Raw genomic sequence first — 23,302 nt, forward strand, 5'->3', positions numbered from 1 at the left:
GTGAGGTTACAGGGAACCAGGCAGAGGGACTTCTTGGTAGTGGCACCCGCCCTGTACAACACACTCCCAACAGATGTCAAGGCAATAAACAACTATTTTACTTTTAAAAGACAACTGAAGGCGGCCCTGTTTAGGGAAGTTTTTAATGTCTGACGCTGTATTGTTTTTAATATTCGGTTGGAAGCCGCCCAGAGTGGCTGGGGAAACCCAGCCAGATGGGCGGGGTATAAATAATAAAATTTTATTATTATTATTATTATTATTATTATTATTATTATTATTATTATTATTATTCCCCATATGCTTTGAGCTCTTTCTCTCTCACACACACGCAGCCAAGTTTTCCCTCACTTACTGCCCTCAGAACCCGCCCTGCACTATGATGGTCAAAGTGGCGTTCAGGGAACGTGTAGAAAATTCCGGAAACGTGCCCAACAGCAGAGCTGTCCTTATGTCAAATCCCCACTCAGCCATGAAGTGTTAATATTTTTTAAAAGTATAAAGCAGTCTATAAGTCTAATACAGAGGTGGATAACTTGAGGCCCTCAGGCCAGAAGACACAGGGGAACCAGGCAGGCCCATTGGCCAACTGAGCAGCCTACTCCGAGTCCCCCGGTAGAGGCAAAGGGGGGCCCTTTGGTAAATGGGCCTACAATTTCCCATCAGGCCCATTGGTTCGAGGCTCCTGCCCTCTGCAGTAGGAGGAAACAAGCTTGCTCCATCTTCCATACGACAGACCTTCAAATATCTAAAGATGGCTATCACAGGTAGGGAAAAGGTTATGGCACTCAGGTCAGGCTCTTAAATCCCCACACAGCCATGAAGCTCATTGGAGGACCATGAGCCGGTCACAGACTCTGAGCCGAATCTACCTCACGGGGTTGTCATGTGGATAAGTGTAGGTGGGCAACCATGTTAAATATCAGACAGGCACCACCTGACCCTTATCTTTCCCTCCCCTTACGGTCTTGATTTATCGGCTACTTTTAAAACGAGGCTGCATTTTAAATTGCATTTTAACCTGCATTTTAAATTTGTTCCCACCCCCCCACCCCATTATGTTTTTTACTGTGATTTTATTGGTTTTAGCTGCCCTGAGCCCGGCTCTGGCCGGGGAGGGCGGGGTATAAATAATTTTATTTTATTATTATTATTATTATTATTATTATTATTATTATTATTATTATTATCATCATCATCATCATCATCATCATCATCATCATCTCTGTTGCCTTTCTGACTCCTCCTGAAGACCTTCCTCTTCCAACACGGCTTTTAAGGAGACATCTTTCTCAGTCTGCCTCTGTATTGGAACAGGGTTTTTTTAAATAGATTTTTTTAGTGTGTTCACTGCCCCAGGCTCCTTTGAGAGGAAGGGCAGGCTATACATTTAATGAATTGATGTGTACCGCCTTGAGCTCCTTGGAGGTAGAACAAGATGGTTTATATAAGATACCGAGGAAGGGCATTGAATACCCCTGAAGACAATTTGCCTGGGAATTACATAGGCTGGAAAATTATCTAGGCAAATGTTGCAACCAGATACTGTAAGAGGAAAACATCATCCTATTTTTCTCTCTATAAACGGGTCTGGTGGGGGTTTTTGTTTCTTTTTGAAAACTAAAAAAATCAACAAAAAACCAAAAACCTTCAGAAAACAACAACACCCTGCCAAACCTATTTGTCCAAAGGCACAAGCGGAACCAAAGATTTGGTTGTCGGTAATACAGTTTTGGCTTTCTTAAAAAGGGAGAGTTGTTGTTGCTCTCAAGTCTTGTTCAGGGGTTTCCTGCTGGTCCAGCAGCAGGTCTCTTCTGACGTCCTTACAAATTTGGTTCATCAAACATCTTGCTGATTTTACTGCCCTGTCCCAATGAGCCGGGAATATCCTTCAGCCTCCCAGAAAGGGGTTAATAATTTTCTGAGATTTGGGTGAGAAAGGCTGGGGGGGGGCGCAAGGGGGGGGGAGAGAGATGGACGCCTGGCTTTGCTGGCAGCAGACAGTCCTTTGTCCAGGAGTCAGTGGCTGACGCCTTCTTCCTCAATATGAGGCCCCTCCTGGCTCCTGGACAAAGAGAAAGCGGGTTGATCCATCAGGCGCGGCTCCCAATTAGAAGAGCCCTGCTTGTGTTTGTCTTAACTTATTTTCTCCCCCTCCCCGCCCCCAGTTCGCCCTAGAGCGCCATTGTCCCCGTCTGTTATCTCCCAATTAACAGCAATTGCACACTCAAGGAGAGCCAGCCTTTGTCTGAGGTCATCTATCTGGGGTGGACGGACAATGTCTGTATCTGTGTGTGTCTGCACAGGCCTATCTTGTGCACTGATTAATTTTATTGAAAAATATTTTTAAAGCAACCCTGGCTGAGATGTTTTGCGGCTGGGGGCAAAGCAATGGTGCCCCCTCCTTCCTTGCAATTCCAAGGTGCACCGTCCCCAAGCTATTTTAGCACCTGAGACGGAAAAATCCCACAAGTCCCTCTGCTCCTAGAGAGCTGCTGCCAGTCAGTGTCGACAATACTGAGCTAGGTGGACTCAATGGTATAATCAGGGCAGCTTCCTTTGCTCCTAGAGAAAATTCATTGCTTTGGGCCTTTTTTCATGGAAAGGCAAGGAGTAGAGGTATTAAATAAAACTCAACTTTCAGGGTGGCATGAGAATTCCCTTGAATTCTTTCCAGCCTTTATTTTAAGGCTTCCATTTCAGGCTTGGACTATGTCTCTATCACATTTAGCCTTTCTAGGATGCCTAAACAGCCTAAGTGTTCTGATCAACTGAATGATTCTGGCTACCATGATCTCCAAGGGGAGATCAGACCTGATCCCATCCATCGTCCAGTGAAGAAGAAACTGCTCTGATGCTTGCTTTCCTCTTCCCTCCCTAGTCCTTTTCCTCTTGTGTTGTGTCTATCAAGCACCAATATTAATAGTGATAATAATACCTAGTACAGAGTAAGTCCCATTGGACTTACTTCTGAGTAAACCTGCTTAGAATTACCTTGTTATTTATTATTATTTTTATTATTATTGTTAGTCTGTGAGGTCCAAACACTGCAGGACCTGTGTACATTTTCCTTTTCATCTCCTCCCATTGCTGTCAGCTGTATAATTAAAGCAGTTGCACCAATGCTGCCAAGCTCTTCACAAGTTATTAATAAGGTCACGGAGGTTAAGATACTTCAAGGTCTCTTTTTGCTGTGCTCTTCTCTTTTTTTAAAAGGCACTCATTAGAGGATGAGTGACTGATGGCTGCTTCAAGTGACTGGGAATTGATTTCAGAAGAGCTGACAAAAGGAGGTGCCTTCATTCAAGACAGCATCTATTTATCCATCAATAACATTTGTGTCCTTCCTTCAAGAAGCTCAGCATGTGTGAGGATTGCCCTATTTTTATCTTCCCAACAGCCCTGGGAGGTAGGCTAGGCAAGGGAGAGCACCAATCGACAAGCTTCATGGCTGCATAGGAATCTGAACCCAGTTCACATTTCCCAAAACAATATGCAAACCGAAATGTGGGTATCCTTTGAAATTGGCACTACTCTGAATTTTGCAGTGCTGTTTCCTGACCAAATTTATGTGCAAAAATGCATACATTAGGGGGAAGTGCATGAAATGCACATTTTTATGAAAATAACGTACAGCATTCTTTCTACAACTGTGACTATATTGTATTTTAATTTTTGTCAACCTTCCCTGGAATTAAATTTTGATGAAGACAGTACAGAAAAGTTTTAAATAAATAAAACATTTATCCCCAGAGTACAGATGGAAGACTGAGGCTGAGGGATAGTAGCTTGTTTTGGGCTCCTTCGGGAATTAATGAGTAAGGTTTGAACCAGGCCTTTCCTCATTCTCTTAACTACAACAGTATATCAGGTCACTGTGGATTTAGGAGTGTTTTCTTATGGACCAACACAGCTGCCTTTGTTTTTGCTTTTGTTTTTGCCTTTTATATACATAGTGCCTCACTATTAAGAGACTGTGCTAACCATGGTTGAAAACCCAAAGCATGGCTTGAATTTCCAAATGCACCAGGAAACTGTTGTTGTTGTTTAGTCGTTCAGTCGTGTCCGACTCTTTGTGACCCCATGGACCAGAGCACGCCAGGCACTCCTGTCTTCCACTGCCTCCCGTAGTTTGGTCAAACTCATGCTGGTAGCTTCGAGAACACTGTCTAACAATCTTGTCCTCTGTCGTCCCCTTTTCCTTGTGCCCTCCATCTTTCCCAACATCAGGGTCTTTTCCAGGGAGTCTTCTCTTCTCATGAGGTGGCCAAAGTATTGGAGCCTCAGCTTCAGGATCTGTCCTTCCAGTGAGCACTCAGGGCTGATTTCCTTAAGAATGGAGAGGTTTGATCTTCTTGCAGTCCATGGACTCTCAAGAGTCTCCTCCAGCACCAGAATTCAAAAGCATCAATTCTTCGGTGATCAGCCTTCTTTATGGTCCAGCTCTCAGGAAACTGTGGTGTAGAGCTATTCTCCCACTTTTGCTCTTCCATGTGCTTACAACTCCTGTTTCTATAGCACAGTGGTCTCCACAAATTGAGCAACAGTCAAAACCATTTCTTTGCAATTTAGACACCCCCCTTTAGCTGCAACTTGGCACAGTGTCTGCATGGAGCCTGCAATTCAGGTGGTATGAACCTTTTCAGTCTGAGGGGCAACTTTCCAGGGAGCACTTGTTAGCAGTGGGCACGACTAGAGGAAACCGAGGCAGAGTGACAAACGTACATTCTATTCTTTTGCACAACAGGCTAGTTCAGGGTTTCCCCAAACTTGAGTCTCCAGCTGTTTTTGAACCAAAATTCCCTTCATCCCTGAGCACCGGTCCTGGTAGCTAGGGATGATTGGTTATAGTCCCTGGGCTAGTTCATACACACACTTGCAAAAGCCTCCTTATTCTCCATCCAGACAAGCAAGAAGACCATCAGAACTCAAAGACATATTCTGGTCATGCAAAAGCCTTCAAGGTGCAAAGACACTTAAGGGTGTGCCTTGAGGAGAATTCTGTGGGTCAGAGAGAGAGACCTGGATAGTTGTGTTTGGGCTCCTAGGCCTGAGGTTTCCCACCCCTTCTGTAATGGTAGAAGACAGACCTTCCCTTCTGGCTCAACTTCCTTTGTTCCTTTGCTCAGTTGTAGAGCATCTGCTTTGCACACAGAAGGTTCAGTCCCTGCTTATTTTCAAGTTAGGACTGCCTGAAATTCTGCTGATAATCAGTGTAGGTAATACTAAGCCAAATAGACCAACTTGGTATAAGGCAGCTTCCTGTGTGCCTAACTCCTGTGACTGCACAACACCCAAAATTCCTGCTGGCTCCCCATCATCACAGCTGCATGCTGGCAGTGAGGTGGAGAAGAGCCAAGAGGCGCAGGAGCCCAGTACAAATGTTGTTTAAAAAGCTGCTTTTCCCAGGATCATTTAAAAAGCACACACATTAATTTGTTGGGGTTTCTTCTTCTTCTTCTTCTGAACATGTCCAGATTGTTGTTCTTTCCCACGGCCTCATAAGGCGAAATTGGAAATTCTGAGGGAGGAAATATATGTGTGTATCTGTTCCATGAAATGCTTCCTCTTGTCAGGAACATTTGACTATATTCATATCTTAACTGAGTCTCTGGAAATGAGAGTTTTTTTCTTTTATCTGCTTGATGATATTGTCAGAGCTCGTCTAATTTATAAACAGTTCCTGATGTAACGGAAGGTTAAGGAAGTAAAATATTATTTTACACTTCACCATTTCCCCCCAGGACTCCAAAGTCCTCCCATCACAGCATGCTTTATTTTTAAAATTGTCTTTAAAAAACACTTCTTTTTTCATATTTAGTGGCTGAGTATAATCACAGGAATCGTAGCTTACCTTTCTCACAATTACATTCCCAACACCTTTAACAAACTACAGTTCCCCACATCCTTTGGGGGAAGCCATGTGCTGTCAATGTACAGTGTGCACAGAACCTTAAGCACATTTTTAATTTAGCTGTATGCTGCTTTTCCAAGGTGGGCCATGTCCAAAGTGGCAATAAATGTTTGAGCTTGTATCCAATGGCATACCTACTCAGAACAGACCCATGGAAATGAATGGACCTGACTAAACCAGGCCTATTGATTTCAGCTGGTTTACTCTTAGTATGGCTTAGTTGGATACAACCCTATATAAATAATCAAACCACAGCATCATATATGAACGTTACCAAAATATGGAGAGGGGCCTTCATTCTTGTGTACAGAAAACATATGGAACAGCTGGATACCAGTTTGACAGATGGTTCGTTATTAGTTTTTATTTATTTCATCAATTTGTACAACACTTTGGTCATAGTTGTCTCTCAGTGGTGACGGCATTGACTACAGATGCTGTTTAAGCAGGAGAAACTGTAACCAAGATCTTGGGGTTGGGACTCTGCCCAAGTGTTCTCCAGTCCATGTCTCTTCAGCATCCCTGCTTTGCATCCTCCCCGAATGCTTTTGCTTGACTGGAGTGCCTCAATGAACTGTGATAATGCCTCTTGCTTCCTGGATGGAGAGATGTGGGTATTGCCTTGAAACCTGACTTTTCCATGGCTGGGAGGTAGTCTGCCCTCCATTGCTCCACCCACTTTTGCATGTAGCCACACCTACTTTTGCATGTGGTCCCACCCACCAATGGCATGCAACCGCTGGAAGGTTGCCCACAATGGAACGCTGCCCCCAGAATGAAAAGGGCCCCCCCTACCCCTACTTTGGAGCAATAATGGTCACTGTGCCTAGTGAACAGGCCAAAAAATGCAGATACTCATGAGGACTACGCACAAGTGATCTGAAGGACAGGCATAGTCCACAGGAGATTAGAAGCCAGCCTTAATCAAGGAAGATTGTGCAGGAAGAATGATGTCTCTGTTATGAAAGCGGGGCAAAGAGTGGTTTCTTGCTGTCTTCCGTGTTAGTGATTCAGAATTCAGTGTAGATTATTGATTTGATTTTCTATCTGTTGTTTGTAAAATTCATCTAAATAGAATGAATGCATGACCACAGAAAACGGTCAGAAACATCTAGATTATTTTTTGAAAATCCTTTGCATTACATTATTTATTGAAATTTCCAAGGAAATTTAAAGAAACTCCTCTCTCTCTCTCTCTCCTATAGCATTATGTTTACAGAAAATGCTTGTAGATTAAGGATACAATACCTTTAAGCCTTATGTGAAACATAAGTGAAAAAAATCATACTGTAAAGGCCTGCCTAAAAAATAGCTCTTTAGAGACATCCTGCCAAACTGGGTGTAGGGGGAACCCTTTTACAGCCTGCTACTCTAAAGGCCATCCAAACTTCCAAGATGTGGGGAACCCCCAGAAATGCCCCATCAGTGCATCTTGGTGGTCGAGGTGGAATATAAGGGTACCCCAATCAGTCCTCTTAACCTAGATTTTGTCAGGCTTACAAAAATTGTAAAGCCAAAAGCAATGACCCTTTCTGTTTGAATCCTAAGGTCTTTGTTAGGATTGGGGCTCTGGAAATAATCTAATGTACCCACCCCATGGAAACATCAGGACTGATGAGGAGGCCCACCTTTAGGTGGCGCACTTGGGTAATTTTTGACTCTGGGCTAAATTTTGGAGGGGGATCCTCTTTAAATAATTATCTGTATTATTACTTCAAAATTATTACTCCCCGGGGAGGCTCGCCTGTTGCCTTCATTGCATATCTTTCGATGTCAAGCAAAAAACATTTCTTTTCACCCAGGCCTTTGGCTGATTAAACAATCTACAGCCTTTAAATGTCTCTCTATGTGTGTTACTGTTTGTTATGTATTTTGTGTTCTTATATTACAAACCGCCCTGCGATCTTCGGATGAAGGATGATATAGAAATTGAACAAACAAATTATAAAAATGTGCGTCTGTGGCTTCTCTTGCCAAGGTGTCAAAGGGCAGAGCTGCGTGCTCTGTGCCACCTAACCTGTATCCCTTCAGCTGCGGAGGATGCCATCCTGTTGCCAATGTTGATAGCGCCAGAGCTCAGAGGTTGAGCAATCGCTTTGCATGTAGAAGGTCCCAGGTTTGATCCCCGGCATCTCCAGGCAGATTTGAGAATGTCCCCTGTCCGAAAGCTCGGGGAGCAGCTGCCAATCAGTGTTGGCAATACTGAAGGAGATGGAGAGATGGTCTGAGTCATGGTAAAGCAGCTTTTTGTGACCTGAAAAAGTAAGATGCAACTGTTAGAATGGTTGGCTTCTTTATGTGGAATGGAGCGGGTAGGTAAATGCCTCTGTGTTCAAGCTTTATTATGATGTACTGTCAAATCATGTACTCCACGGGAACCAGAGTGAAGCTTCCAGACCTGCAAGAGGGTTAATGGAGGCAGTGGTGGGAAGACAAGGAACAGAAATGCTAAGATCTTCAAGTCACGGTCTCCTAAATTTCATATCTATCCTCTCCTGGCTGGAGAAAAAAAGATTTGGTTACATAACACCCTACCCCCATTCCTAGTAGAACTAGGGAAATAAAAACCAGATCCCATTATTCTGATTATAAACTTTCTGTTTTGTTTTATTTAGCAAACTTTGCTGTTGATCCTTCTGTATAAAGAAACACTCGCTAACCATTGCTTCTTTCTCAATGTGGTAGAGAATGTGTTTGGTGGCTCTCTAAATGAAGTTTTAATTTCTGCAATCCCGTTTGTTTTTAAATGGCTGATAGCAAAAAGGATATTTTTTTTTTTGCTAACAACATTAAAGCTTGGCGTTTCAGTCTTCAAAGGCTGAGTTTTGCTTCTTGTTTAATAACCTTTCTGTGCGGGCGTTTTATGTCGTGCCTTTTGCAATCTCAAAGGACAGAGGGTAGCAATGGTCAGGTAATTCTGCATCCTGCCACCAGATGTCGCCCAATGTCAAAATCCAGATTGACAGAACCTCCCGTTGAAAACAGGTTAGCAAAGTACATCGCTATTGTATCTCTCCGGATTTATGTAAACTCTTAAGAAAACAAGGGTGCTCTTTTGGAGCACGGAGCGCGCTTTAACCACCCAGTAGCCCATATAGTTAGGCTGCAGTCCTATACCCAGTCTCCTGGAAATAAGCAAAGCTCAATTGAGCTCAATGGGAATTACGTTTGAGAAGACATAGGACTGTGCTGCTGGAATGCTGGGTGAATTTTTTTATTTTATTGAAAAACAAAACAAAAGAAAGCCTCAAAATGGGTTACAAGAAGAGTAAAGTAATAAAATTATCAGTAAAAAAACACTTAAAAGCATTCAAGCAATAATAAAAATTGGCAATAAACAGAGATTAAAACACATGTAAACATTCTGCATCTTCTCTGGACAGGCTTGTCTAAACAAAAATGCTTTTAGCAGGTGCAGGAAAGAGTACCAGGAAAGGGCCTCCCTGACAGGTGACACCTGAAACAGTGTTAGTTCTGCAGATCGAAGCAGTCGAGTGGATGTATATGGAGCAAGGTGGTTTCACAGGTAAACCTGGTCTCAAGTTAATAGAAACTCACAGAAACACTTTGAACTTGGCCTGGCAGCAAATCAGCAGCCCTGGCATGTCTCCGCAGTACAGGTCTTGTATGCTGGCAGAGTCTTATACCTGCTAGCAATTATGCTGCAGCATTCTGCATTAGCTGTAGGCTCCAGGTGAAGCAAAAGACCCACATAGTGCACATTGCAGTAGTCCAGTCTTTTTTCTTTCTGCAGTAGTCTAGTCTCCCCCCCCCCCTTATTTTTTTAAAGAAAGCATCCAGTGCAAGAACTGCTGTGACTGGTCTGGAAGTGGATAAATGTGAATTTATCTTATTTATCTGCCTCTCACTCTCTCCTGCATCTGAAATGGTTCAAGTATGCTGCTGTTTAGAACTTCTTTCTATATTTAGAGTTGTTGTTTTTAAGTGTTTCACATGCAATTGTTTTAAATTGTTTTCATAAAGATGTAACTATTTTATATATGACATATTGTTAATGACTAATAACATTATATTTAAATCTGTACCCGAGATGCTGGTTTAGAAGGCGGTTAATAAATCAATGATAAATATAACATTGTAAATCACTTCAAATTGCCTCCTGGGAAGCAATTAATAAATGAAATTATTGTTATTGTTATTGTTATTGTTATTATTCACAGCTTCCTGTGTTCCTAAGAAGGCCACAGAGGGGATGGATTGTTTCTGTTTGACATTGGACTTCAATGTTGCTTATTCTGATGCTGCAAAGCCAGTTTTTATCTTCTTACGAACACTGCCTTCCATATTAAATCAAGAGATCCCATAAACAGAAGAAATGCATTACACCAACCTTCAATATTTTGAAAGCATCCTGTAGGTATGATTTGTTTAGGGGGTTTTTCCTGCAGCTCCAAAAACTACCTGCACAGATGAGGGGAATAAAAACACAGCCAACCTGTTTAATTGTGCATTCAACCCAATTTGCTTCCGTGGTACTTGATTGATGCTTGCCCTTTGTAGAGCATTTGTTCTGATTTATTTCAGGGGAAGGCATGCAGCAAGGAACATTCACCCTGATTTGTTTGCATAGGTTATACACCTTCCCATCAACTGATCATCATCCCACACTTTTTAGTGCATTGTCTGGTCAATTTCCTATCCACAAAAAAAAAAGTTGATTTGTTATACTGGAGAGGCCACCCTCTTTATAACTTCACAAATTATAAATTTATAATATCTAACTGAACACACATCGAATAACGTGACCGTCTTACAGCAGCCACAGTGTACGGATTGCCTTGGCTGGATCTGAACTCAGGGCCACCTATTCCAGGACTCCGTTGCCAACAGTGGCCAGCCAGATGCTTCAAGGAAGCCCACAAGCCAGGGCCTCGCCTCTCCTGCCTGCTCTTGACATCCAGCACTCTGAATTTTACAGCCTCTGCTTTGCAGAAATCTGCCTGCCCTGCTTGCCTAAAAGCAAAGCACCCATATATATTTAAATAATGTCCGCCGGGAATGTTGGTGATCCCACCACTAGGGGGAGTGTGTCCTTCTCCCGCAATTTCCATCATATTTCACTCCTTAGCATCTCGCCGTTGTCCGGCAAATTAGCATCACCAGCATCACCACCGACAAAATGCTTTAGCAAAGAAAGTGGTTTTTGTTTGCTGTCAGGCTCATACTTTAATCCTGAGTCGCTGGATTCTGTATTTAAAAGCTAGAATTGAGGCAGGGCAGTAGAGAAACAGCCTAAGACAGAAAAACCAAAAATAGCAGTCTTCTCCTGTGACAGTAAAAATATCCTAATAATGGGCAGTTTTGCTGTCTGTTTACGGCAGCCCCCAAATCTGACAATTGAGTCAGGCATAATAATAATTAATAATAATAATAATAATAATAATAATAATAATAATAATAATAATTTATTTCCCCAGCCACTCTGGGCGGCTTCCACAGAGACAAAAAATACACTAAAATGTCACACATTAAAAACTTCCCTGAACATTAGGCAGATTAATGGTAAGGCCAGCTCTTGTCAGATTCTCGCCTTGGGGTGAAGCTACAAGTTCAGCTGGACATACATAATTTTAAGGGTCCGCAGCTGCTGCAGAAGAGTACTTGCTGCATTTTGGTAAAAGAGGGATGGGTGTACTCCCAGTGTCGTCAGACTCTAACTCCCATCAGCTTCACCCAGAATGTGCAATGGTCAGGGATGATGGGAGTCAATTGCCATTGATTTAGGTGGTGTTTCATAGATCAACATAAGCAAATATATGTCACAGTCCCCTAGCAGCATACAATCTAATGTTGACAGCAAAATGAGACAGAAATACCGTAGTGGTAGGTGGGAAGGAAGAAGGAGGATTAACAAAGAATGGAGATGACATTGAGAGCTTTGTTTTGTATTTTTGCTTTGTTTCAAAAACAGCATTATACTTCCAGCCAATTGTCCTTCATAAGCATATTAGCCAAGAATGTTTGGGTATATCTTGGTAATTTTTCCATTAACGCACTGTCCCAGATCTGGAGGTACCAGTATACTCTCGGTTTGATTTGTTTTCAGTGTGTTATTAGCAGTGCTTTTTTTCCTAAAAAAAATATTTAGGAGTACTCTCATTCTCCTACACATATTGAAATACTACCCCTCAATGAGGCCAAACTTAGATTTGCAAAATGTTTAGGGGTATGCGTACCCCTGCGAACCCCCAGAAAAAAAGCACTGGTTATTAGTATGTGTCATTTGAACAGTTTGGGTGGCGTTTTATTTATTTACGTTCATGGAAATGCTGCTTAGGGGTTTGATTGAAGAGGCTGATCTCTTAAATAAGTAACTAAAGGAATGCGTATCATAAATAAAATAAATAAAAAACACAAAGTCCTGGCTGTTCTGACCACAGTGCGCAGGCTGAGGGTCACATTCTGGCTTTAAGCTTTGCAGCAAAAGTCGGAGAGAGAGGGAGAGAGGCCTTATTCTCCAAAGCTTTCCTGTCGTCCACCACAGCCACTGCCACCACCAAACCTCTCCCTGCAGCTTCTCTGGAGCCTAGCAGTCCTTCTCCTCCTCTGCCTGTGCTATCTGCAAATGGGGGCAGATCAACTGCAACCCTTTCCGAGATTAGACGCATATATATATCTGTCTGTTTCTCCTTCCCAAAAGGCTTGAGCAAGCGAGTGAGTTTGGCGCAGGGTCGGCTGCAGACTCCTTGGCACCGCAGCTCTGATTGCTTTGGGTAACCTTTCCCCCTTTTTCCTTCTGGAAGCTTCTTGTGAAGGTTTATGCGGTGTTTTTAACAGGAGAGGTGGGGAAGAGTCCATCTCCACCTCCTCCAACCAATTAAATCGGCAAATGCATAAAAATCTGGCCAGCGTTTCCAACCAATTTATCTGCAGGATTTCTGGGAATGCCGCTGGTCAAGGTGAAGTTTACAAGCACGCACCCCTTTTTCCAGACCCAACATGGGTTCCCTGCCCTTTTAAGGCTCTGATCCACAGCCCTCTACTCTTTGGCCCTTATTTCTCACTATACCTGTGACCTTCTCACCTCTGTGTCTATTAACCGTAGCTGCTTAAAACTCCCCGCTTTCCTTAAATTGCTCTGCCCGCTGTCTCTTGTCGCTCTCTGGCCTGATCCAGCGTACCACTTATTATGTGTGGGATGAACAGATGACTAACCGAAAGGTGTATGAAAACCTGAAATCATACCAGAGTGAATGTTCATTGTCACATTTATTTGCTTGTTTGTGCTCCTGATATGCTTACTGTTTCAATATTTTGCATTTGTTCATTAGCAGTTTGTTTGCCACCTCAGGGGCTTATGAACGGGAAAAGCTTGGGTGCTAATATTTTGATAAACAAATGCAAATAATCAAGGAAACAGATGTTAAGAGGATATTTTGAGGCAGGCAGGGGGTAGGAAAAGTCCAGAAACAGACCTCACTTCTGGCATCTCAGGTGGAAAAACCTCCTGCTGTCTTGTTGCTTTTCATGGACCAAAGCACCACGTAAACAGCAGGATCTGATGTGGAAAAGCAGGAACTTGAGGATGTTACTTCCCCAAGAGAGTTGAGTTCTTCTGGCAGAGAATCACAGAAGAAGCTTATGCAGGCGTGAGTGGGGGGAGCAGTATTCACCCTTTCACTCATCTCCTGCTAGTCTGGCTCCCCCCCCCCTTCTTGCACTCAGAATGGTCAAAGGTGGTCCACATGATCCTCAGTCTCTGGCCAAATCTCTGAGCTCTGGGAGCTCTCTGTCTTCCAGACCTTCATGTGAAGGGTCGTAGCTCAGTGGTGGAGCATCTGCTTTGCATGTAGAAGGTCCCAGGTTCAATCCCTAACAGCGTCACCAGGTAGGGCTGGGGAAAGTCTCCCTGTCTGAAATATGGCTGCCAATTAGTATAGATGACATTGAGATAGATGGACCAATGGTCTGACTCAGTGTTAAGGCAGCTTCCTATGTCCATCCGCTCTTCACTCACTGCCGTTCCTCCAAAATGCCACTTTTAATGCACAAGTAAAAAGCACCAGCAGATTCAGAAAGCATATAGGGGGGGGGGGACACTGAGGTGAGAACCTCACTGCTAAAACAGCTCAGCATTGGATGGTGGTGTGTTAGGGGAAATTGCACACTGCCCCACCAAGCAGTCTGCCCTCAGCCAGCCTTCATCTGCCTGTCTTCTTACTTAACGACCAGTCCAGGAGGCAGCACTGGCTGTCAGTTTCCTCCTCCTTAGTCTCAGTGTCACCCTTGTAGAACTCAGAAGGAAGGAGTATTAGGACACAACTAGAAATAGTTGGCTTCACCTGTCATTATCTCTGGCGCCATCTGCTGTTGGGCTCCCAGCCTATCGTCCTGCCAGTCCCAAGGAGAAGGGGAAGAGGAAGAAGTCAACACCTTCTTCAACAAATGGTTTTCTCCTGGGACCACAACAACATAGAAGTGCTTAGCATTTCTAGGTAAGAAAATCAGAATGCAGTTGATGTAAAAATCCTTTCCTTATCTGAGATCATGGAGAGCTGCAATAATGATGATGATGATGATGATGATGATGATGATGAAGTGTATGTATGCTGCCCATCTGACTGGGTTGCACCAGCCACTCTTGGCGGATTCCAATAAATTATAAAACCACAGTAAAACATCAAACATTAAAAGCTTCCCTATACAGGGCTGCCTTCATATGTCTTCCAAAAGTCAGATAGTTGTTTATTTCCTTGACTTCTGACAGGAGGGCTTTCCACAGGGTGGGCATCATTACTGAGAAGGCCTTCTGCCTGGTCCCCTGTAACCACACTTCTCAAAATGAGGGAACCACCAGAAGGTCCTCGGAGCTGGAACTTGGTGTCCAGGCTGAACAGTGGGTGTGCAGATGTTCCTTCAGTCTGAGTAGACATTACTGGGCTAGATGGACAATGGATTATGAGGCAGAGGGCAGTGTTTTGCATGCAGAAGGCCCCAAGTCAATCCCTGGCATCTCCACTTTGAAAGATTAGATTGCATGTGATGGGAAAGATGGCAAATGAAAGATCTAAAAGTGGGAGTGGATTGAGGGAGATGGAGCCTCATTTTCTCAGGTGCCTGTTGTCTTCTGATCTATCTATGATATAATTAGATCTGCTAGTGTTTATTTCTGGAGCCCAGATATTCTTCAGGAAAAAGAACAAGAACTGTTATTTCCAGCAGCTGGTGGGAAGATGGTGGATGAAGTATTTGAAACCGGAGATGGGCTGGATGAGGTAGAGCCTCATTTCCCCAGCTGCTTGTTGTGGCTGTTAACTTCCAGTGTATCCACAAAATAACTGAATCTGCCAACATTTCTTTCTGAAGTCCAAATACTGGACGGGGGCACCAGCTAATGGGAAGATTGTGGATAAAGCATCTAAATCTTGGAGTAGGTTGGGGGAGACTCATCTCCCAGTTGCCTGTTGTTACTGCTACTGTCTGATAACTAAATCTGCTAGTGTTTCTTTCTGAAGTCGAACTATTGGTCCGGTGGTGGTGGTGGGAAGAAGAGTTCCTGCCAGCACCTGTGTTCTGGATTGTGTGTCCCTCTTCCTCCAACCAGTGGGTGCCATCACTCACACCTTTGGCAGTGCACATGGTTGCTGTGAATCTTCAGCAGCTGGAGGTGTTGATGACAGCATCCCTTGTTCTATGGGAAACAGGGCTCTGTTCTGTCTTGGCAGGTAACTGGAGGAGGAAGAGGAGGAGGAGGGTGGGGAAAATGACTTTAAAAGATTGTGTGCTTTCAGCATATATCAGCATTCCTAAACTGGAAAGTCACAAGGAAAGATCCTATTGGAAAAGAGTTGTGGAAAAGGGAAAATAATTAAATAAGATTTAATTGCACAACCTGAATTTCTAGGTTTGCAGCTGGATCCCACCCACAAAATAGTGACAGTCTGGAAGTAGCCTGGGTTTGTCTTCTCAGTAGACATCCTCTGTCAATGTGGTTCATTGATATAGACTGCAACCTTGTCCGTAAGAAGCCATTTGATTTGATTGACATCCTATGCCCTTTTAAAATGTGTTTTTTGGGTGGTTGTTTTCAATTTGATTATGTATTTTGTGGTTTTATATTTTGATTTTCTTCTGTGAACCGCCCTGAGACCTCTGGGTATGGGGCGGTATATAAATAAATAATAATAATAATAATAGTCATAAAATAGAATAGACCTTTTTTTAAAAAATAGGCCCTCCATCCCTTATTGAGCAGTTTTAAAGTGGGTTCTATATTAAACCAAATTATTTCAACAAACCGTGTTCTGATAAATTCAACTCACTTTACAATGTATATAATCTCTGTAAACATTCTTCTGCAGTGTTTATACAGTCAGAACTAGGTAGAAAGAAAACTCTTAGCAAAATGAAATATCTATGAGGCTGAAAAGATTAAGGATTTTTTTTATGATCTTAAATTCTCTGCTACGATTCTGTAGTAGAGAGAAAATGCATTTGTTCCCAAGGATCTCCTTTCTCCTAAAGGTGAGGCACCTCAGGCCTGGAGGATGAATGTGGCCCTCCAGGCCTCTCCATCAGGCCCTTGGAACTCATCCCAGGCCACTCTGATCACTGCTCCTGCTTTGTGCCTTTCTCTAGTGCCTTTGCACTAGGTGCCTCTAGTGCCTGTGTCCAGGGCAGCTGTCTACCAGCTCCACCTGGTACGCAGGCTAAGACCCTACCTGCCCGCGGACTGTCTTGCCAGAGTGGTGCATGCTCTAGTTATCTCCCGCTTGGACTACTGCAACGCGCCCTACATGGGGCTACCTTTGAAGGTGACCCGGAAACTGCAATTAATCCAGAATGCGGCAGCTAGACTGGTGACTGGGAGTAGCCGCCGGGACCACATAACACCGGTTCTGAGAGATCTGCATTGGCTCCCAGTACGTTTCCGAGCACAATTCAAAGTGTTGGTGCTGACCTTTAAAGCCCTAAACTGCCTTGGCCCAGTATACCTGAAGGAGCGTCTCCACCCCAATCTGTCAGTCCAGACACTGAGGTCCAGTGCCGAGGGCTTTCTGGCGGTTCCTTCACTGCGAGAATTAAAGTTACAGGGAACCAGGCAGAGGGCCTTCTCGGTAGTGTCAGATGTCAAGGAAATAAACAACAATCTGACTTTTAGAAGACCTCTGAAGGCAGCCCTGTATAGGGAAGTTTTTAATGTTTGATGCTGTACTGTTTTTAATATTCAGTTGGAAGCCGCCCAGAGTGGCTGGGGAAACCCAGCCAGATGGGTGGGGTATAAATAATAAATTATTATTATTATTATTATTATTATTATTATTATTATTATTATTATTATTATTTGCCAGGCTGGCATGTGTCCTTCAGTTGTGGCAATGCCTCTTGCTTGCCTGGATGTAGAGAGATGTATGTGATGTGATGTATAAACCTCTGATTTTTGCTCTGTTGGGATATTGCCTACTGTGAAAGGTAAACGTCATATTGCTTTTGCCTCTGGCCCTGCCCAACTTTGGCAAATGGCCCCTGAAAGGTTGCCTGTGAAGGAATGTGGCCCTTTGCCTGGAATAAAAACATGTTCTCTCCCGCCCCCGCCACCCCCATCCTAAAGTTCATTTAAGCATTTATTAAATCAAGGCTGCAACCTTTATCTAAGAGCAAACATCTCAGGCCACCATAGGAGTCAACATACCTAGGACTGCACTGATAGACTGACTGGGGCGACCATATGCATATTGTGAAAAAATGGAAAGGCATCACCCCCCAAAAAAAACCAACAACCCCAAAGAGGATACAGATTTGCATTCCTAGCATGTGTATGCTTATCTGTAGGTGCAGTTTTAGAAAGGATGGGTGTAATTTAAATAGATCCCCCCGGCCAACCTGTACAGATATGGACTTAGAGACCTCTGGTCACAACCCCCACATTCCACCACTGTATATATGCTGCAGCATTAAGTGATGTTATTTAGGGTCCAGTAGACCCATGCACTGCTAAATTCCCGATTGCTGCAATTCAGCCTAATAAGGTCCCACATGAAAGTGTGTTGCCCCAGAACTGTTTAAAAGACACTCCAATTGGTGGGCAACGGTCCTTACTGAACTGCTTGCTGAGATCAATCCGACTGCCTGTGTTTTATCTTTCTTTTAAATAGAGTAACCCCTCTCTTCCCCATCATTAGATATCAATTAGTCTGTTGGATACCTCTTCCAAAATATACGCCACTTCTCTCTCTCTCTCTCTTTTTACTTAACAAGCTGCAGGATCTCTTCAGGATTTTCTACGCTGTATCATCAGAAAGCTAACAATATGGAGTTACGGTAATGTCTTTGGGCCCACATGGAATTGCTCTTACAGAACTGCTATGCCCTCTGCCTTTCTGGAAAGGCCACTATAAAAACATACGCTTGGAAGATTGTTTCCAAGCAATCTGTAGAGATGTTCACAACACATTCAGTTGTCCTCTATAGAAAGATCTCTGTGAAGAACATCTTTCTGAGTTTAGCCACAGGAAGAATTTTGTTATACCAAGTAAATTTGCTTGTATGTTTTTTTTACAGCTAGGCAAGGAAAGCTATGCCAGGTTACATGTTTCTCTTTATGCGTTGGCAGCTAGGAAATTAAGCAACAGATTTGTGGATCAGTTCTGAACACCTTTTATCTTTGTTTTGGTTTACAGCTAAACAATTGCTGCTGCTACTACTGTTTTTATCTGGTCAAACCGCTTCAGGCTTGCATGTTGGGACACTCATCTTGGGGGCAGGGGTGAGGAGAGAAATCTAGATAAAAAACTAGCATGTAAAATTAAAGGATGCATACAACCTCAGCTTCTTCGCATAGGATTTTGCTACATAAAGAGAGTTATTTTGTGCTCCCCATGGGGAAGCATTCAGACACGATACTATATTCCACCTGCATCCTGGAATGGCACAGTCCAGGAAAAGGTTTGGTATTTAACACTGTTGAATCTATAAAGTAGCTCCATGAGCAGTTTGGAGGGGATGTAGGGATCTGCATGGTCAGAAGCCTCTGAGTGACTGTAGCGCCACCCATTCTTCTAGCTGCTACAAGCACCTTCCATCTAGGGAACAGTAAGCAAGACTTGGAACTTAGGATCATTTCACACGAGGCACCTGTGAATGAATCTCCACATGATTAAAAATCTCCTGGTTATTGCAGAAGTAAATTCTCATGGCTGCTATACCTATCCACGAAAATGCTCCTCTTAGCACCAATGACCACTCGCTCACCCTCCATCAACGCTTGGTTTTTTGTTTCAAGTGAGGAAGTCGCTGTGATTTTATTTTGGGCTTGTTCTGATTTTAAATGTGAAGCAGCCTGAAATCTGTATGACTGAAATAAGTTTTAAAATAATAGCTATATCCTTTACATCTAAATATTTGAACAACATTTTATGGCATCGTTTTAAATCAGATACCTACACTGTTGGAAATTGGTTTGGGGGTGGGAATGAAATTCCACCAGGGTGTACTGTGAAATGAACATGTATATCTGGCAAACTCTGAAATGTCTTATAAAATATACCAACCGGCAACCATGTTAAAGTACACCATATATTGGGTACATAAATTCTTTCTTCTTCTTCTTTGGTTTATGGCCAATGTTTTTTAAAATATTATTTTTCTCATTGGCTACCATGTGGTGGAGAATGATCTGGAAACCATTATGAGAAATATATATATATATATAATATGTATATACGGTGTGTATATATATATATATATATGTGTGTGTGTGTGTGTGTGTGTGTGTGTGTGTGTGTGTGTGTATAAAATATGGGGGAACATGTTTGGGTGAGCATATAGAGAAGCCAAACAATGAACATAAGAGGAGTCCTGAAGAATTATGCTAAAGGCCAATCTGGTCCATCCTGTTCTTGCAAAATTGCCAGTTGATGGGAAGACCACAAGCAAGGTTTTGTGGGCCACCTGGGCCCGCAAGTCAGTTTTACTAGGAAACTGGAGGTGAAACTAACCCCTTTCTAGCCCCAGGAGGAGTGCAGGGAGCATTCGCACAACACACCTACACACTACAGCTGCTGCTGCTACTACTACTACTACTACTACTACTACTAAACACTGCAGCCAACACTGTCGTGACACACAGTTTGGAAAGATCTGAGTTAATCCTATGCACATTCTGTAAATCTTGTAAAATGTTTTCTTTAGCCCAAGGGCCACATTCCCTTGTGGGAAACCTTCCAGGGGCCACATGTCAGTGGTGGGCAGGGCCGGAGGAAAAAGTGTTTATAACTTATGCCTTTTGTGCAAGATGCAGCATTCGAGACGCACAAACCAAACACACACATTTTTTCGATTCAAGGACACATTCCAGCTAGGCAAAAGCTCTCAAGGAAGGCATAGAGCAGGGCTGGCAAGGGAGATGTCCTAGGGGAGAGTCCTGGGGGGGCAGATACAGAGGCCTGGAGGGCTGCATTTGGCCCAGGGGCTGAGGTACTCTGCCCCTGCTGTAAATAAATAAATAAATTTACTTGGAAGCAAGTCTCATGGTGTTCAATGGGACTTACTTCCTACTAAGTGTGCTTGAGGTTGCCACTTAAATGTTGCTAAGGGGTTAACTCCCCACCCCCACCCCCCACACTCCCTGAAACTTTTGAAGACATGTACAAAAATATTAATCCAGTTGCCTGCAGGATTCTCTGAAATTGGAATTTACTGCGATAATCAAAACGTATGTTTTTGGATCAACACGACAACCTTTCTTCAAATACCCCCACCCCACCCCCTTGAACAGGCCGTCTAAAAGGGCACCCATAGTCAAATCCATCATATTTATTACATTTAATCAAAATTTGATTTTGGTTAAATTTATTCCATATGCATTGTGCATGACGTGTTCCCATTTCAAGTCCTGAAACACAGCTCTATAAATATCTCCCTGTTAAGTGGCAGCTACGATGGATCAGATACTTGGCCATTGAACACTAATATGTTCAGGGCCAAAGAAAAGAGCCAGCCTGGTAAAACGCCTAGAGTATTGGGCCTTGGAGAACCTGGGTTCAAATCTCTGTGAAACTCAGCGGATGACCTCAGGCCAGCCAATATATGTCTTACCTAACCTCCTTCAGGAGGTGGTGGACTTTCATTCATTGGAGGTTTTTAAGCAGAAGTTAGATGGCCATCTGTCATGGATGTTTTAGTTGAGATTCCTGCATTGCAGGGGGTTAGACTAGATGACCCTCGGTCCCTTCCAACTCTACAATTTTATTATTCTACCTCGCAGGGTCATTGTGAGGGTAAAATGGGATAGTCCCTATCTGTGCTAGCCCCAGCGCTTGGGAGGAAGTTACCTCAGATTAACAAATAAAAAACTGAACTCTACATTGTCATAAAATTATTATACCAGGGATGGAGAACCAGTGGTCTTCTCAATGTTTCAGGACTACAACTCCCATCAGCCCCAACTAGGATGGCTTATGGCCAGAGATTATGGCAGCAATAGTCCAGCAACATTTGGTGGGGAAGGTGGTTCCCCACCTTTAACAAACTACACTTCCCAGGATTCTTTGGAGGAAGCCAAAGTGGTATGATACTGATTTAAATGTATGGTGCGGATGAGGCCAACTCCTATCATCTTTAGCCAGCATGGCCAATGGTAAGGAATTATGGGAGTTGTAGTCCACAACATCCAAAAAGCACAGCATTGGTTACCCTTGGCCTAGGGCAGGTTTCCTCAAACTCAGCCCTCCAGATGTTTTTTGAGACTACAATTCCCATCATCCCTGACCATTGGTCCTGCTAGCTAGGGATCATGGGAGTTGTAGGCCAAAAACATCTGGAGGGCCGAGGTTGAGGAAGCCTGGCCTAGGGCCTACTCAAAATACTGTAGTTTCTGAGGGTCTAACAAATTTCCTTCAAGTGTCCTTATTTCTCCTCAGAGAACTGCAATTCCCAGTGTCTCTAAGGGAAAGAGTTAAAAAAAGAGGGACTATGAAACCAGTCAGGGCTGAGCTCAATACATTTTGCTCCCTGAGGCAGTAAAGCAAACACAGCATACACCGTTGGTTAAGAGGCCTAGTGCCCAGGCTGGTGAGGTAATTTTGGCACCTGAGGCAGAAAGTCCAACAAGGACCTCTCCTCCTTCCCTGGCAATAATAAAAAATAGAACTTTTAATTCAGCAGCTAACAATTTGCTGCCACTTTATAACAAGCCCAGTCCTGCTTAACAGCAGCACAGGCGACCTGAAGCCATTTTACAGGTGGAGGAGTTGCTCTGTCCTTAAGGCAGGACCGCAGGCCTGAAATGTGGCCTTTGGGTCTCTTCCTTAGACCGCACATCCTCCTCAGCCATATGCCTCACCCTCCTTGATTGTTTTTGCCTGGCTGGAATGTGACCTTGAACTCTGATAATGCTCCCTGCTTGCATGGATGGAGGGTAGAAAAGGATGTGTGAAGGATCTAGTCTTCCTTAAAAAGTCAAAATCCGTATTTGCCTGCAGTTGCCTCTGGGAAACAGCTTGCCCAGGCTGAAAAAGATTCCTTATAACCTACCTGCCTTAAGGTTTGGCCTGAAGGTGCACAAGGCCCCTACCAGATGAAGCGAGGCAGGTGTGCGTAATTGCAGAAGATGCAAAATGTCAACAGGTGTGTGGATCTTAGCATCAAAAGTACTTAATTGATAGAAAGGAGAGAACCTCACAGGCTCTGAGGGGCTGAGTTAAGTAACCAAGGTGAGGACATACCGTACTCTAGAAAGAGATGAGAGCAGATACAATTTATATGGAGGCCAGGGTTGACAAGAGCTTTTTACGTTGCCAACTGTGTCTGGCTACTTTTAAATTATTAGCTGGTGGGGGTGGGTGACTATTTTAAAATGGTCTTGTTTGGCTTGAGATGTTCTTAATGGTTTTAAAATGTGTTTTTGTTTTATTTTTAATTGTATTACTTTACTGCTTTGTTTGCTGCCTTGGGTTCCTTTGGGAGGGTTTTAAATTAATAAAATTAAATAGAAATTTAACTGATAAAAAGATATCCACATTTAAATAATAATAATAATAATAATAATAATAATCATCATCATCATCATCATCATCCTATTTTTCTTACTAATTTAGCTGCTCTACCACTGGAAGGGTGAAAATGGTGGAAGACACTCCCATAGATGACTCGACAGCCCGGATAAATGTAAGTGTCCTTTGTGGCTGCTGCCTGTATTTCACTTTGCAGACCTTTCTCCTCAGAGTAAAAACTACATATCATATGCAAGCATGTGTACTGAAATAGTTTTTATGCTGTAACACTCTCTCTCTCTCTCTCTCTCTCTCTCTCTCTCTCTCTCTCTCTCTTAAACACACTTTGCCCCAGCTGTGGGCAACCAACACTTCTGTAACCTCATGCTGGGAAATGGTAGCTAGGACATGCACTTAAATTATGGAACTTGCACCC

At 43.2% G+C, this 23,302-nt stretch overlaps 1 long non-coding RNA gene across 2 annotated transcripts; it reads left to right on the plus strand.

Annotated features, from left to right (window-relative positions):
* Nucleotides 1–363: 363 nt before the first annotated feature.
* On the plus strand, nt 364–11,247 carry LOC114585729 (uncharacterized). Of its 2 annotated transcripts, none has more exons than XR_013390886.1 (3): nt 364–767; nt 9,324–9,440; nt 10,096–11,247. It is a non-coding gene; the product is annotated as an uncharacterized LOC114585729 (long non-coding RNA). The 2 variants fall into 2 exon arrangements; XR_013390885.1 differs by having other exon boundaries at nt 9,327–9,440.
* Nucleotides 11,248–23,302: the final 12,055 nt, after the last annotated feature.

Source organism: Podarcis muralis, chromosome 15 (genome assembly GCF_964188315.1).
Source record: "Podarcis muralis chromosome 15, rPodMur119.hap1.1, whole genome shotgun sequence".
In the NCBI taxonomy this organism is placed as follows: domain Eukaryota; kingdom Metazoa; phylum Chordata; class Lepidosauria; order Squamata; family Lacertidae; genus Podarcis; species Podarcis muralis.